At 42.5% G+C, this 13,463-nt stretch overlaps 1 long non-coding RNA gene across 2 annotated transcripts in view; it reads right to left on the bottom strand.

Moving 5' to 3' along the window:
• Positions 1-9,113, bottom strand: part of LOC137097609 (uncharacterized) — a 42,381-nt gene extending 33,268 nt beyond the window's left edge. Inside the window, exons 1-2 of one of the 2 annotated variants that reach the window (XR_010910303.1) lie at positions 8,993-9,113; positions 262-439 (exon numbers count right to left, since the gene is read on the bottom strand). This is a non-coding gene — a long non-coding RNA (uncharacterized lncRNA). Of the gene's footprint in view, positions 1-261; positions 440-5,699; positions 5,809-8,992 lie in introns of those variants that run through there. The other variant, XR_010910302.1, reaches the window with a different exon arrangement.
• Positions 9,114-13,463: the final 4,350 nt, after the last annotated feature.

The following is a 13,463-nucleotide window of genomic DNA, read 5'->3' as shown; positions in this document are numbered from 1 at the left end:
GGCTTTGCTGTCTCCTCATGATTTGGCCAAAGTACTTCAACTTTGTCTCTAGTATCCTTCCCTCCAATGAGCAGTCGGGCTTTATTTCCTGGAGGATGGACTGGTTGGATCTTCTCGCAGTCCAAGGCACTCTCAGCACTTTCCTCCAACACCACAGCTCAAAAATTCTACCCTATAAATGGGAGGAAAAAGTGTATCTGGCATCTTCCTCAGCCATAGAAATTAACCACAACTGTTGACAAGCTATTGTTGCTGAATTACCTTTGGTGGAAACTTTGATGGTTTCTGGTGGCTTCTGGAAGGTCCAACATGGTCGTCACTAACTTGTGGAAGTTGTCCTATCTTTAGCCTAAATTATCCTGGTCAACTGAGATGTTCAAAGCTCATCTGTATGAATGGTGGCCCATCAGAGATTGGATGAAACTTCTGTGTGTTCAATCTACATGAGAGTTTAAAAATAAAATGGGTGAATAAGCATTCGGCAGGCCACACTGCATGCTGATAGTATTGTCCAATACACATTTAAAAACTTGCTTCAGTAGTAAAAGTAAAAGTAAAATGAGGGGTTGGTGCTCATCTCCATGTCTAAGTCAAAGAGCCAACATTGTCCGTAGACACCTCCAAGGTCATGTGGCTGGCATAACTGCGTGGAGTATCATTACCTTCCTGCCAAAGCGTTACCTATTGATCTATTCACATTTGCACATTTTTGAACTGCTAGGTTGACAGAAGCTGGGGCGAGCATCAGAAGCTCACCCCGTCAGTGGATTCAAACCACCAACCTCCCAGTCAGCAAGTTATGTAGCTTAGCAGTTTAACCCGCTGCTCCTCCACAGCCCCATCCATATTCTGGATGTCTAATCTGAATAATTTCCCCTTCCCTTTATCCTTCATCACAGATGTCCATCTAGAATCTCAACTGCCGAATGTCAGAAGACCATTTTTGAAATTTTGCAAGCATGAATCCAAGAACAGTAAGATGGCTTGATAGGTCCTACTGGTCCTACTGGTCAGTCACAAGGCTGAACAGGGTATAAGGTCGCAACCTGAGCTGGATGGGGTCACACTCCCCTTGAAGGCATAGGTTCGCAGCTTGGGAGTTCTCCTGGATTCATCACTGAGCCTGGAATCCCAGGTTGCAGCAGTGTCAAGGGGAGCGTTCGCACAATTAAAACTTGTGTGCCAGCTACGCCCATACCTTGGGAAGTCAGACTTGGCCATGGTGGTCCACGCTCTCGGTACATCTACGATAGACTACTGCAACGCACTCTACATGTGGTTGCCTTTGAAGGCTGCTCGGAAGCTTCAAATAGTCCAATGAGAGGCAGCCAGGTTAATAACTGGAGCAGCATACAGGGAGCATACAACTCCCATGTTACGCCAGCTTCACTGGCTGCAAGTTTGCTACCGGGTACAATTCAAAGTGCTGGATTTAGCCTATAAAGCCCTAAACGGCCCTGGCCCAAATTACCTGTCCGAACGCATCTCCCCCTATGAACCATCATGGAGATTAAGATCCTCTAGGGAGGCCCTGCTTTCCGTCCCGCAATTGTCACAGGCACGATTGGTGGGGACGAGAGACAGGGCCTTCTCGGTGATTGCTCCCCGGCTATGGAACTCCTTTCTTGGTGAGATCATGTCGGCCCCCTCCCTCCTGTCCTTTAGAAGGATGGTAAAAACTTGGCTGTGGGACCAAGCTTTCAGGACAGGGCAATGAAGCAGCAATGGGAAAGATGACAGGGCCAATTGGATTTGATGCGGATGGCTAGGACGGTTTTAAATGGTGTATTTCAATATTTTGAAAAATGTTTCTTAATGTTTATGTATTGTATGTGAATTTGTGTCCCAGCATTTAATGTTTGCCGTGTATATGCTGTGCTCCGCCTTGAGTCCCCTTCGGGGTGAGAAGGGCGGAATATAAATATTCTAAATAAATAAATAAATAAATAATAGCTCACTTTAAGACTAGGCTTCCAAAATAACCTGACATCATTGGACCATCAAGACCTTTATGGAGTTGAGACTTCATTGGAATTATCTCTCAGAAAAGGACTAAATGATTAAACACTAAGAAATATTTCCCATGCTATTGCCAGCGAGCCCTCCCAAGGATAATGAAGGCAATCAATCCTGTGCACAGTTATTTAGGAATATTATGCACTGAAGACATCTCTAACTAAACAATGTATTTGTATTGAAGGATGTCTCAATGATAACGGATGGGAAAAGTAATCTGTCCTCCCCCACAAATACCTGCAAGTAGGCAAAATGAATAGCAACCCTCCTTCTATGATTCCGCTGTTGAGTCCCCATCTTACAAACAGTTCTAAGGTCCTAACAGGCAGCAAAGGCAGGGCTGCCAATTGCTTCAAGTGACATTTCCAGGCACCACAACTTCCTTCCAGTGACATTTTAGGGCAGTGTTTCTCAACCTGGGGGTCGAGACCCCTGAGGGGGTCGCAAGGGGGTGTCAGAGGGGTCACCAAAGACCATCAGAAAACACAGTATTTTCTGTTGGTTAGGGGGGTTCTCTGTGGGAAGTTTGGCCCAATTCTATCATTGGTGGGGTTCAGAATGCTCCTTGATTGTAGGTGAACTATAAATCCCATTATCTACAACTCCCAAATGTCAAAGTCTATTTTCCCCAAACCCCACCAGTGTTCACATTTAGGCATTAGGGCTGGGCGGTTTCGTTCGTTAATTTCGTAATTCATTATTAATTCGTTATTTTTTTTTATAACGAAGCGATATTGAACCATTCAGGAGCAATGGGAGAGGGAAGCTTCAGAAGTTCCCCCTGTCCCATTTGGAGGTTTTTTTTAGCGTATTGCGCGATCGCGTCCGCCATTAACGAATCGATTCGTAATTGTTTCGTAATTGTTTCGTAATTTCCGAAATTTCGTAAATTTCGAAGTTTTTTAAAGAAAAAAATTGAAATTCTTTTAAAAATCAAAACGCAAAACCCCCCTAAAAACGAATCGAGTTTAGAAACAATTTTTTCCGTGGTTGCCCAACCCTATTAGGCATATTGAGTATCCGTGCCAAGTTTGGTCCAGATCCATCATTGTTTGAGCCCACAGTGCTCTCTGGATGTAGGCAAACTACAACTCCCGAAATCAAGGTCAATGCCCACCAAACCCTTCCAGTATTTTCTGTCATGGGAGTTCTCTGTGCCAATTTTGGTTCAATTCCATTGTTTGTGGGGTTCAGAATGCTTTTTGTTTACATGTTAACTATAAATCCCAGCAACTACAACTGCCAAATGACAAAATCAACCCCCCCCTCCCCCCCGCCAACCCCACCGGTATACAAATTTGGCCATACTGGGTATTGTGCCAAATTTGCTCCAGTGAATGAAAATACATCCTGCAGATCATTATTTACATGGTGATTCATAATGTTAGGGTTATGGTTGGGGGTCACCACAACATGAGGAACTGTATTAACGGGTCGCGGATATTAGGAAGGTTGAGAACCACTGTTTTAGGGCCATTTATGCTTTCCACAAATCAGCATTGATGGGCAAAACTGCATCTCCCAAAGTGGTAGGATATGTGGGCCTATTTTCAATGGCTTTTGGCCATTCTTGGCTTTTGGATGATATGTGCATCGGGTAGAACCACTGGGCCACAGAGGAACACACACACACACACACAATCACTGATTTTATGGAACCCAATTCCAATCTCTGCCTTATAATGGAACTTAGTACTCCAATGTCCTAATTTTTCCTCCAGAAGAAAAGCATGAAAAGTTTTCCCTGTTTTTTCTTCCCATTTGTGGGGAGAGGGACATAATATTTTGGTGCTTTGGAAAATAATCCTAGATTTGTTTCGCATAGAACTGAGAACGAAAGCTGCCACCCTAAGCATATTTACTAGACAGTAAACACCATTAAATGCAATGGAAGAAGCAGTACAAGAATTGTTAATCATAGAATCAAAGAGTTGGAAGAGACCTCATGGGCCATCATGTCCAACCCCATTCTGCGAAGAAGCAGGAAAATCAAATTCAAAGCACCCCCGAAAGATGGTCATCCAGCCTCTGTTTAAAAGCCTCCAGAGAAGGAGCCTCCACCACACTCTGGGACAGAGAGTTCCACTGCTGAACAGCTCTCACAGTCAGGAAATTCTTCCTCATGTTCAGATGGCATCTCCTTTCTTGTAGTTTGAAGCCATTGTTCCACATCCTAGTGTCCAGGGCAGTGGAAAAAAAGCTTGCTCTCTCCTCCCTATGGCTTCCTCCCACGTATTTATACATGGCTATCATGTCTCCTCGCAGCCTTCTCTTCTTCAGGCTAAACATGCCCAGCTCTTTAAGCCACTCCTCATAGGGCTTGTTCTCCAGACCCTTGATCATTTTAGTTGCCATCCTCTGGACACATTCCAGCTTGTCGATATCTCTCTTCAATTGTGGTGCCCAGAATTGGACACAATATTCCAGATGTTGTCTAACCAAGGCAGAATAGAGGGATTGCATGATTTCCCTGGATCCAGACACTAGAATCCTATTGATTCAGGCCAAAACCTCGTTGGCTTTTTTTGCCACCGCATGGCTCATGTTTAACTTGGTGTCCGCGAGGACTCCAAGATCTTTTGCGCCAACTCCCTGTTGCGCCAACTCCACTGGCTACCGATTTGCTCCCCGTCTCAATTCAATTCAAACTGTTTGACCTTTAAAGCCCTAAACGGTTCCGGCCCAAGCTACCTATCCAACCACATCTCTGCCTATGAACCCACCAGGACTTTGAGATCTTCCGGGGAGGCCCTGCTCTTGATCCCGCAGGCCTCACAGGCACGGCTGGCGGGGACAAGGGATAGGACCTTCTCGGTGGTGGCCCCTCGGCTGTGGAACGCCCTTCCCACGGATATTAGACTAGCTCCATCATTAATGGTATTCCGCAAAAAAGTGAAGACCTGGTTGTTTGAGCAGGCGTTCGAATAGTCAGTGCAATGAGTGTAATGAACATAGGAATGGAACAATGGATGACGGACCTGGATCATGTTTTTAGTGATGAGATGCTAGTGAATGGTTATTGTTGTTAATCGTATATTATTGTATAATGTGTTTGATGTTAACTGTTTTTATACCGTGTTGTTGTGGCATTGAATTTTTGCTGTTCTGTTGTTAACCGCGGTGAGTCGCCTAAGGGCTGAGAACAGCGGTATACAAATAAAGTAAATAAATAATAAATAAATCATTTTTTCACACATAATGCTCTCGACCCACGCGTCCCCCATTCTGATCTTAGACCAAAGTTGGAAGGAAACTTTGCCATCATGAATGATCTTCCTATGGATGCAAAGCATTTGTGGTCCAGCAGACATTTTCCTCCATAGGAAGATCATTCATCCATATTCCCTGGAAAACTTGGAAATCCTGTGCTAGGAGAAAGATATATTTGAGAGAGAGCAAGGGAGAGATTGCCTAGCCACAATGCACAGCATTAATGAATAGTTGTGCCAACAGGCAAGCCAAATTCTGCGGCCGACAAAACAAAACATTCTCTCCGTCTGAATAAAAGCACTGCATTTCCTGGCTAATATTTGCCCAAGCTTGTTCTTGCCTGCAGTAACAAAGTCACTCAAATGGTTTTCTTGGAGCTATTCTTCGCCGCCCTCCTGGTAACATTTTCATTGTCAGCCCTGAGTTACTGTTTAATCCATAATCGCTTGATAAATGGAGTTCAATTGGAATACCTGTGTTAATTAAACCAAAGATGGCAGAGACAGCTTTCATTTCTCACTGATAATTTCCCAAGGCTTTTCTTTCTTTCTTTCCTTCTTTTTTTTAAAAAATATATTATTATTGGATCTGGAAAAAAAAAGAAAGAGAGAATGGAAAGAGTTCATATATCTTCTCTTTTTTAAAAAAACTGCAATGTTTAATAATGGCTGCATGTGATAAAGCTTTCAATTGTTCGATATCGCTTGGCTCGCACATGAACTCTTGACACTGATTCCTTGCTTTTGCAAGTCACAATGACTGTTTCTTGAAAAACGTCGCCTTTGAAAAGGCAGAGGGACAACCAAAGGTGTTTAGCCCTTGATGTAAAGATGGATGAGTGATTTTTATTTTGGACTCACTTTTGTGAACCTCTCTATGTTCCTTGGTTATGGAACTCCCTCCCTGGCAAGATTAGATCAACCCCCTCCCTCCTGTCCTTCAGAAAGAAGGTAAAAACTTGGCTGTGGGACCAAGCCTTTGGGACAGTGCAATAAGGCAGCAATAGGATCTGGCAAAGCTGGGGTGAAAATTGCTGGAAGAAACATTAACAACCTCAGATATGCAGATGACACCACTCTGATGGCCGAAAGCGAGGAGGAGCTGAGGAGCCTTCTAATCAAGGTGAAAGAAGAAAGCGCAAAAGCCGGGTTGCAGCTAAACATAAAAAAAACCAAGATTATGGCAACAAGAATGATTGACAACTGGAAAATAGAGGGAGAAAATGTGGAGGCCGTGACAGACTTTGTATTTCTAGGTGCAAAGATTACGGCAGATGCAGACTGTGGCCAGGAAATTAGAAGAGGCTTACTTCTTGGGAGGAGAACAATGACCAATCTCAATAAAATAGTAGAGAACAGAGACATCAGACTGGCAACAAAGATCCATTGCCTAGTCAAAGCCATGGTATTCCCTGTAGTAACCTATGGATGTGAGAGCTGGACCTTAGGGAAGGCTGAGCGAAGGAAGATAGATGCTTTTGAACTGTGGTGTTGGAGGAAAGTTCTGAGAGTGCTTTGGACTGCGAGAAGATCCAACCAGTCCATCCTCCAGGAAATAAAGCCCGACTGCTCATTGGAGGGAAGGATACTACAGACAAAGTTGAAGTACTTTGGCCACATCATGAGGAGACAGCAAAGCCTAGAGAAGACAATTATGCTGGGGAAAGTAGAAGGTAAAAGGAAGAGGGGCCGACTAAGGGCAAGATAGATGGATGGCATCCTTGAAGTGACTGGAATGACCTTGAAGGAGCTGGGGGTGGTGACAGCCAACAGGGAGCTCTGGCGTGGGCTGGTCCATGAGGTCACGAAGAGTCGGAGACGACTGAACAAATGAACAACAACAAGGATCTGGTATTACTGCTTCTTGGCAGAATGGGGTTGGACTGGATGGCCCATGAGGTCTCTTCCAACTCAGTGATTCTATGATTCTATGGCTGATCTGAGATGGGTTTGAACAATTGTTTTTAAAAATCAGCCATAGCAGAGAAATCAGACATAGCAGAGCACCTGATGAACCAACCTGGGCACAGCATTTTATTTGAGAACACAGAAATGCTGGACCACTCTCACAACCACCATGTCAGACTACACAGAGAAGCCATTGAAATCTACAAGCATGTGGACAGTTTCAACAGAAAGGAGGAAACCATGAAAATGAACAAAATCTGGCTACCAGTATTAAAAAAACTCTTACATTACAACAGCAAAACAACAGACAGGAAAGAATCGGGGACATCTAATCACCTCTCAACAAAAGTTTGCTCTAGGCAATGTCAGGCCATTATATGCTAATCAAGGTGGCCAGTTGAATCCTAGCTCCAGCAGACAAGAGCCCTTTGTCTCACCCTGGTCATTCCACAGATATATTTTTCCTAGTTCCAACAGACCTCACTACCTCTGAGGATGCTTACCATAGATGCAGGCGAAACGTCGGGAAAGAATGCCTCTAGACCATGGCCATATAGCCCAAAAAAACCTACAACAACCCAGTGGGGGAGATGGAGCGGGGTATAAATAAAGTATTATTATTATTATTATTATTATTATTATTATTATTATTATTTTATTTTCCAGCATTGAATGATTGCCATAAATATGTTATGCTCTGCCCTGAGTCCCCTTCGGGGTGAGAAGGAATATAAATGTAAGAAAGAAAGAAAGAAAGAAAGAAAGAAAGAAAGAAAGAAAGAAAATGTGTTTGTGATGGAAGGAATCTGAGGTTTTAAAAATAATAATAATCCATATAAATAAAAATGTAATGTTCGTTTGTGGGATTAACAGAACTCAAAAACCACTGGATGAATTGACACCAAATTTGGACACAAGGCACCGAACAGCCCAATGTATGTCCTTCGCTCAAAAAAATTGATTTTGTCATTTGGGAGTTGTAGTTGCTGGGATTTATAGTTCACCTACAATCAAAGAGCATTCTGAACCCCACCAATGATGGAATTGAACCAAACTTGGCACAGAATTCTCCAATGACCAACAGAAAATACTGGAAGAGTTTGGTGGCAGTGTCCTTTGGTTTTGGAGGTGCAGTTCACCCACATCCAGAGAGCACTGTGGACTCAAACAATGTTGGATCTGGACCAAACTCTACACAAATACTCAATATGCCCAAATGTGAACAGTGGTAGAGTTTGGGGAAAATATAATCTTGACATTCGGAAGTTGCGGTTGCTGGGATTGATAGTTCACCTACAATCACAGAGCATTCTGAATCCCACCAACAATAGAATTGGGCCAAACCTCCCACACAGAACCCCCATGTGGGCCACAGCAACGCGTAGCAGGGGACGGTTAGTAATAATAATAATAATTTTAAAATCTCATATTCCTTCCATTCAAAACATCAGCAGCAGCAGCATGACACAAAACCACAGTATGTCACAGATATATATACTGGATTTCATATTGCAAAATCAGAAGTCGGACACTTCCCAAGCATTTAGGACTGTATGATATATTTTCAAATTATGCATGCAGATCCAAGTAAGGTGGCCTTTTGCCATTCACCGATCATGATTTTTTCCATGTTTATTGTTTCCAAATGCTGGCTGAGGTCTTTGCAAAGGGTTATGTTTTCAGGAGCTTTCTAAACTGGTTGGCAAGTGACTTTATTTGCAACTTATCCAGATAGAGATGAGCAAAATGGCCAATTCTGTCATGTGATTGTATTCATTATTCTCAGCTTTAAAAGGATATGGTTAGGCGATTTTTGGGATGAGGTAAAATGCACCTTTGAGTAAAAACTCCACCATTACCTTGTGCTCACAGAGGAGAGAATATCAGGAAGATGTTGTGTTCCTTTCTGTCTCAGGCACATTCTGGGGTCCTTCCTTAAACCGCTGAGCTGCTAAGCTTGTTGGCCGAAAGGTCACAGGTTTGAATCCAGGGAGTGGAGTAAGCTTCCGTTGTCAGCCCCAGCTTCTGCCAACCTAGCAGTTCGAAAACATGCAAATATGAGTAGATCAATAGGTAACACCGTTCCATGCAGTCATGCCAGTGGCCACAAGACATTGGAGGTGTCTACAGACAACGCCGGCTCTTCAGCTTAGAATTGGAAATGAGTCAATTGGAGATGACTCCTCCAGAGTCAGAAACGACTGGACTTAATGTCAGGGGAAAACCTTTACCTTTACCTTAATAATTTGTTGTTGTTTTTCATTCATTCAGTTGTTTCCAACTCTTCGTGACCTCATGGACCAGCCCACGCCAGAGCTCCCTGTCGGCCATCACCACCCCCAGCTCCTTCAAGGTCAATCCAGTCCCTTCAAGGCTGCCATCCATCCATCTTGCCCATGGTTGGCCCCTCTTCCTTTTTCCTTCCATTTTCCCCAACATAATTGTCTTTTCTAAGCTTTCCTTTCTTCTCATGATGTGGCCAAAGTACTTTATCTTTGCCTCTACTATCCTTCCCTCCAATGAGCAGTCAGGCTTTATCTCCTGAAGTATGGACTGGTCGGATCTTCTCGAGGTCCAAGGCACTCATGATGTGACCAAATAATAATAATAACCTTAATAATAATAATCTTTATTTATATCCCACCCCCACCCCCACCCACCCTCTCCAAACAGGACTCGAGGTGGCTTACAGAATGCAACCATTTTTAAATGCCAAGATATCTCTACCCTACACTTGAAGCTTATGTCATGTGATGAACACAGTAGGTTGCTGTTTCTTAAGTGGGTGGCTCAGTAGTATTTAGTGAATGCGATGAAGTGGTAATACAATAGGATTCCATTGCTATAGTGACATCCTACGGAATCCTGGGAATTGAAGTTTAGGGACGACTACTTAGAATTCTCAGTTGGATAGCTTTAGTGTCTAAGCAAATTACAAACCCCAGCATCCCTTATTCCGCATGTATTGATGATGTTACTTGGAAACCGCTCTGAGTCCCCTTGGGGAGATGGAGCGGTATATAAATAAAGTATTATTTTTATTATCGCTTCTGGTCGCTTTGTTTGTTTTGTTAAAAATGTAATACAAATGTCTGGTTGCTCCTGACATGATAAATAAAATAAATTATTATTATTATTATTATTATTATTATTATTATTGCACCCATAATTCCATAGCACTGAAGCATGGCAGTCAAAGTGATGTCAAACTGCATAATTATTATTATTATTATTATTAACTTTATTTGTACCCCGCGAGCATCTCCCGAAGGACTCGATGTGTAAGGACTCGATGCGGCTTACACATAACTGCATTCATTCTACAATGTAAATGCACCCCAAGATTCATTCCTTTGTCCCTCCCCATATTTGGCAGCTTATAAATCATCCCTACCCACTTGCTGTGAGCAAAATGTCAGGAGTCTGTAGCTCTCCTTCACCTTGACCTGTCTCATAGGGGTGTTGTAAGGCAGAAAACGGGGAGAAGAGAGGCTGTGTACTATACCTTGAACTCATTGGTGAGATATAAACCCAACTTATATTATTTCATATTCAATATGATTGATTAAAGACTATACAGTGACCTGCATTCTACTGGTAGTCCCAACCAAAGGAGACTCATCGAATCAATTGTGGAATGAGGAGTCAATAGCTATACAAACTAATTGTTGAATTAAAGGATTCCTACTTTATTTTCAGGTGCTAATGTGATTCAAATCATTATAATTGTAATATGGATGGATGGGTGAATGGGTAGATTTGTAGATTAGATAGATAGATAGATAGATAGATAGATAGATAGACAGACAGATAGATAGATAGATAGATTATAATATCAGATAGATAGATAGATAGATAGATAGTTAGATAGATGATAGATAGATAGATAGATAGATAGATAGATAGATAGATAGATAGATAGATAGTAGGGCTGGGCGGTTTTGTTCGTTAATTTCGTAATTCGTTATTAATTCGTTTTTTTTATAACGAAGCAATATTGAACCATTCAGGAGCAACTAAAAATCGAAACGAATTTTTCAATTCGTTTCGTAATTGTTTCGTAATCGTTTCGAAATCGTTTCGTTATTATTTAAGCATGTCTGGTGCAAGTTTTATAGTTGTTGTTTGTTTTATCAGTGAAAAAAAATATAATTATCACACCAACAGTCAACAACAGAGGGAGAGGGAAGCTTCAGAAGTTCCCCCTGCCCCATTTGGAGGTTTTTTTAGCGTATTGCGCGGTCGCGTCCGCCATTAACGAATCGATTCATAATTGTTTCGTTATTGTTTCGTAATTTCCGAAATTTTGTAAATTTTGAACTTTTTTAAAGAAAAATTTCAGAATTCTTTTAAAAATCGAAACGCAAAAACCCCCTAAAAACAAATTGAGTTTAGAAACAAATTTTTCCGTGGTTGCCCAGCCCTAATAGATAGATAGATAGATGAGATATATATATTATAATGTCAGATAGATAGATAGATAGATAGATAGAAGATAGATGGATGGATAGATAGATAGATAAATAAATAGATAGAAGACTTGTGCACAGATTTGGATTGGACAGTTCCCTTTGGCCAATCCAGCTTATTTGGCTTGGTCCGGTAGCCATTACAGCAAGAGACCAGCCACCATGTTTTCTCGGTCCCAACAGAACAGTAGATGGTGAATACTGGCTGCTTGGCTGCTTTCGGTGGACTGCAGGAGAGATGCAGCTACTAGAAGGAAAAGTGTGTCATGGAAAAGAGTGTACACCTTTAAACCCTGGTCTCCTTTGCAAACCAAGAGGAAAGCATCACAGGAAGACCTCACTGCCTCTGAGGATGCTTGCCATAGATGCAGGTGAAACGTCAGGAGAGAATGCCTCTAGACCATGGCCATATAGCCCGAAAAAACCTACAACAACCCATCACAGGAAGAGCTGTATCTTAACCTCACAACTTCTGAGGATGCCTGCCATAGATGCAGGTGAAACATCAGGAGAGAATGCTTCTAGAACATGGCCATACAGCCTGAAAAACCTACAGCTACCCAGGTATCTTAAGCCCTTTCTTTTCTGCAGACCAAGAGGAAAGCATCACCGAAAGAGTGGTATCTTAACTCTGATGTTTTTAATCCAGGTCTTAATGAAAGATATAAGGACAAATGATGCCATTGCTTAAAATGATGGAAAGGGGAGGGGAATTCTCCCCATTGCTGCCAATGGGCCAGATCTAGCCTCATTTTTTGGCAGCGGATCAAAAATAACGGTTTGGTGGTACGCCCATTTTTGGAAGGCATGCAAAACTGATCTGGGGGGCTTCCAAAAATCGGGCATCAGAAACAGATCAAAGTTCAGCCAAAATACACAAGTCTAATAGATAGATATAGATATAATAATGAGAGATAGAAAATAATGTTCGAATATATCTCCCTCTACGTTCCACCTCATAGTTTAAGATCCACCAGGGAGGCCCTGCTCTCGGTCCCACCGGCCTCGCAAACGTGTCTGGTGGGGACAAGGGACATGGCCTTCTCAGTGGTGACCCCCTGCTTGTGGAATTCGCTCCCCAGTGAGATTAGATCGGCATCCTCCCTCCTTTCCTTTAGGAAAAAAACTGAAATCCAAAATACACAAGTCTAATAGATAGATTGATATAATAATGAGAGATAGAAAATAATGTTCGGATGTATCTCCCTCCATGTTCCACCTCATAGTTTAAGATCCACCAAGGAGGCCCTGCTCTCGATCCCACTGGCCTAGCAAACACGTCTGGTGGAGACAAGGGACAGGGCCTTCTCAGTAGTGACCCCCTACTTGTGGAATTCGCTCCCCAGTGAAATTAGATAGGCATCCTCCCTCCTTTCCTTTAGGAAAAAACTGACATCGTGGTTTTGGAACCAGGCTATTGGCTAGCATGCACAACGACACTTTGAACATTGAATTGGACCATATGATGATTGTTATGATAATGGAAATGGCTATGATTGTATAATTAATTGTTATTGTTTTAATCTATTGTGTTTTTATGGTTTTATAGTGCCATTTTATTGTGATATTGCGGCATTGGATTGTTGCTGTGTTAGCTGCTCTGAGTCCCCCCTCGGGGGTTGAGAAGGGCGGGGTAGAAATGTTGTAAAGAAGAAGAAGAAGAAGCCAGAATTGGAAAAGTCGACAACAGATCCCAAATGTAGACTCTGCAAGGAAGCAGATGAAACAATAGATCACATCCTGAGCTTCTGCAAGAAGATCGCGCAGACAGACTACAAGCAGAGGCACAACACCATTGCCAGATGATTCACTGAAACTTGTGCCACAAATACCATCTGCCTGAGATGGTTTCCTTCGCTTT

Source organism: Anolis sagrei, chromosome 9, assembly GCF_037176765.1.
Source record: "Anolis sagrei isolate rAnoSag1 chromosome 9, rAnoSag1.mat, whole genome shotgun sequence".
NCBI lineage: Eukaryota > Metazoa > Chordata > Lepidosauria > Squamata > Dactyloidae > Anolis > Anolis sagrei.
This window is presented reverse-complemented; position numbering and strand designations above follow the sequence as displayed.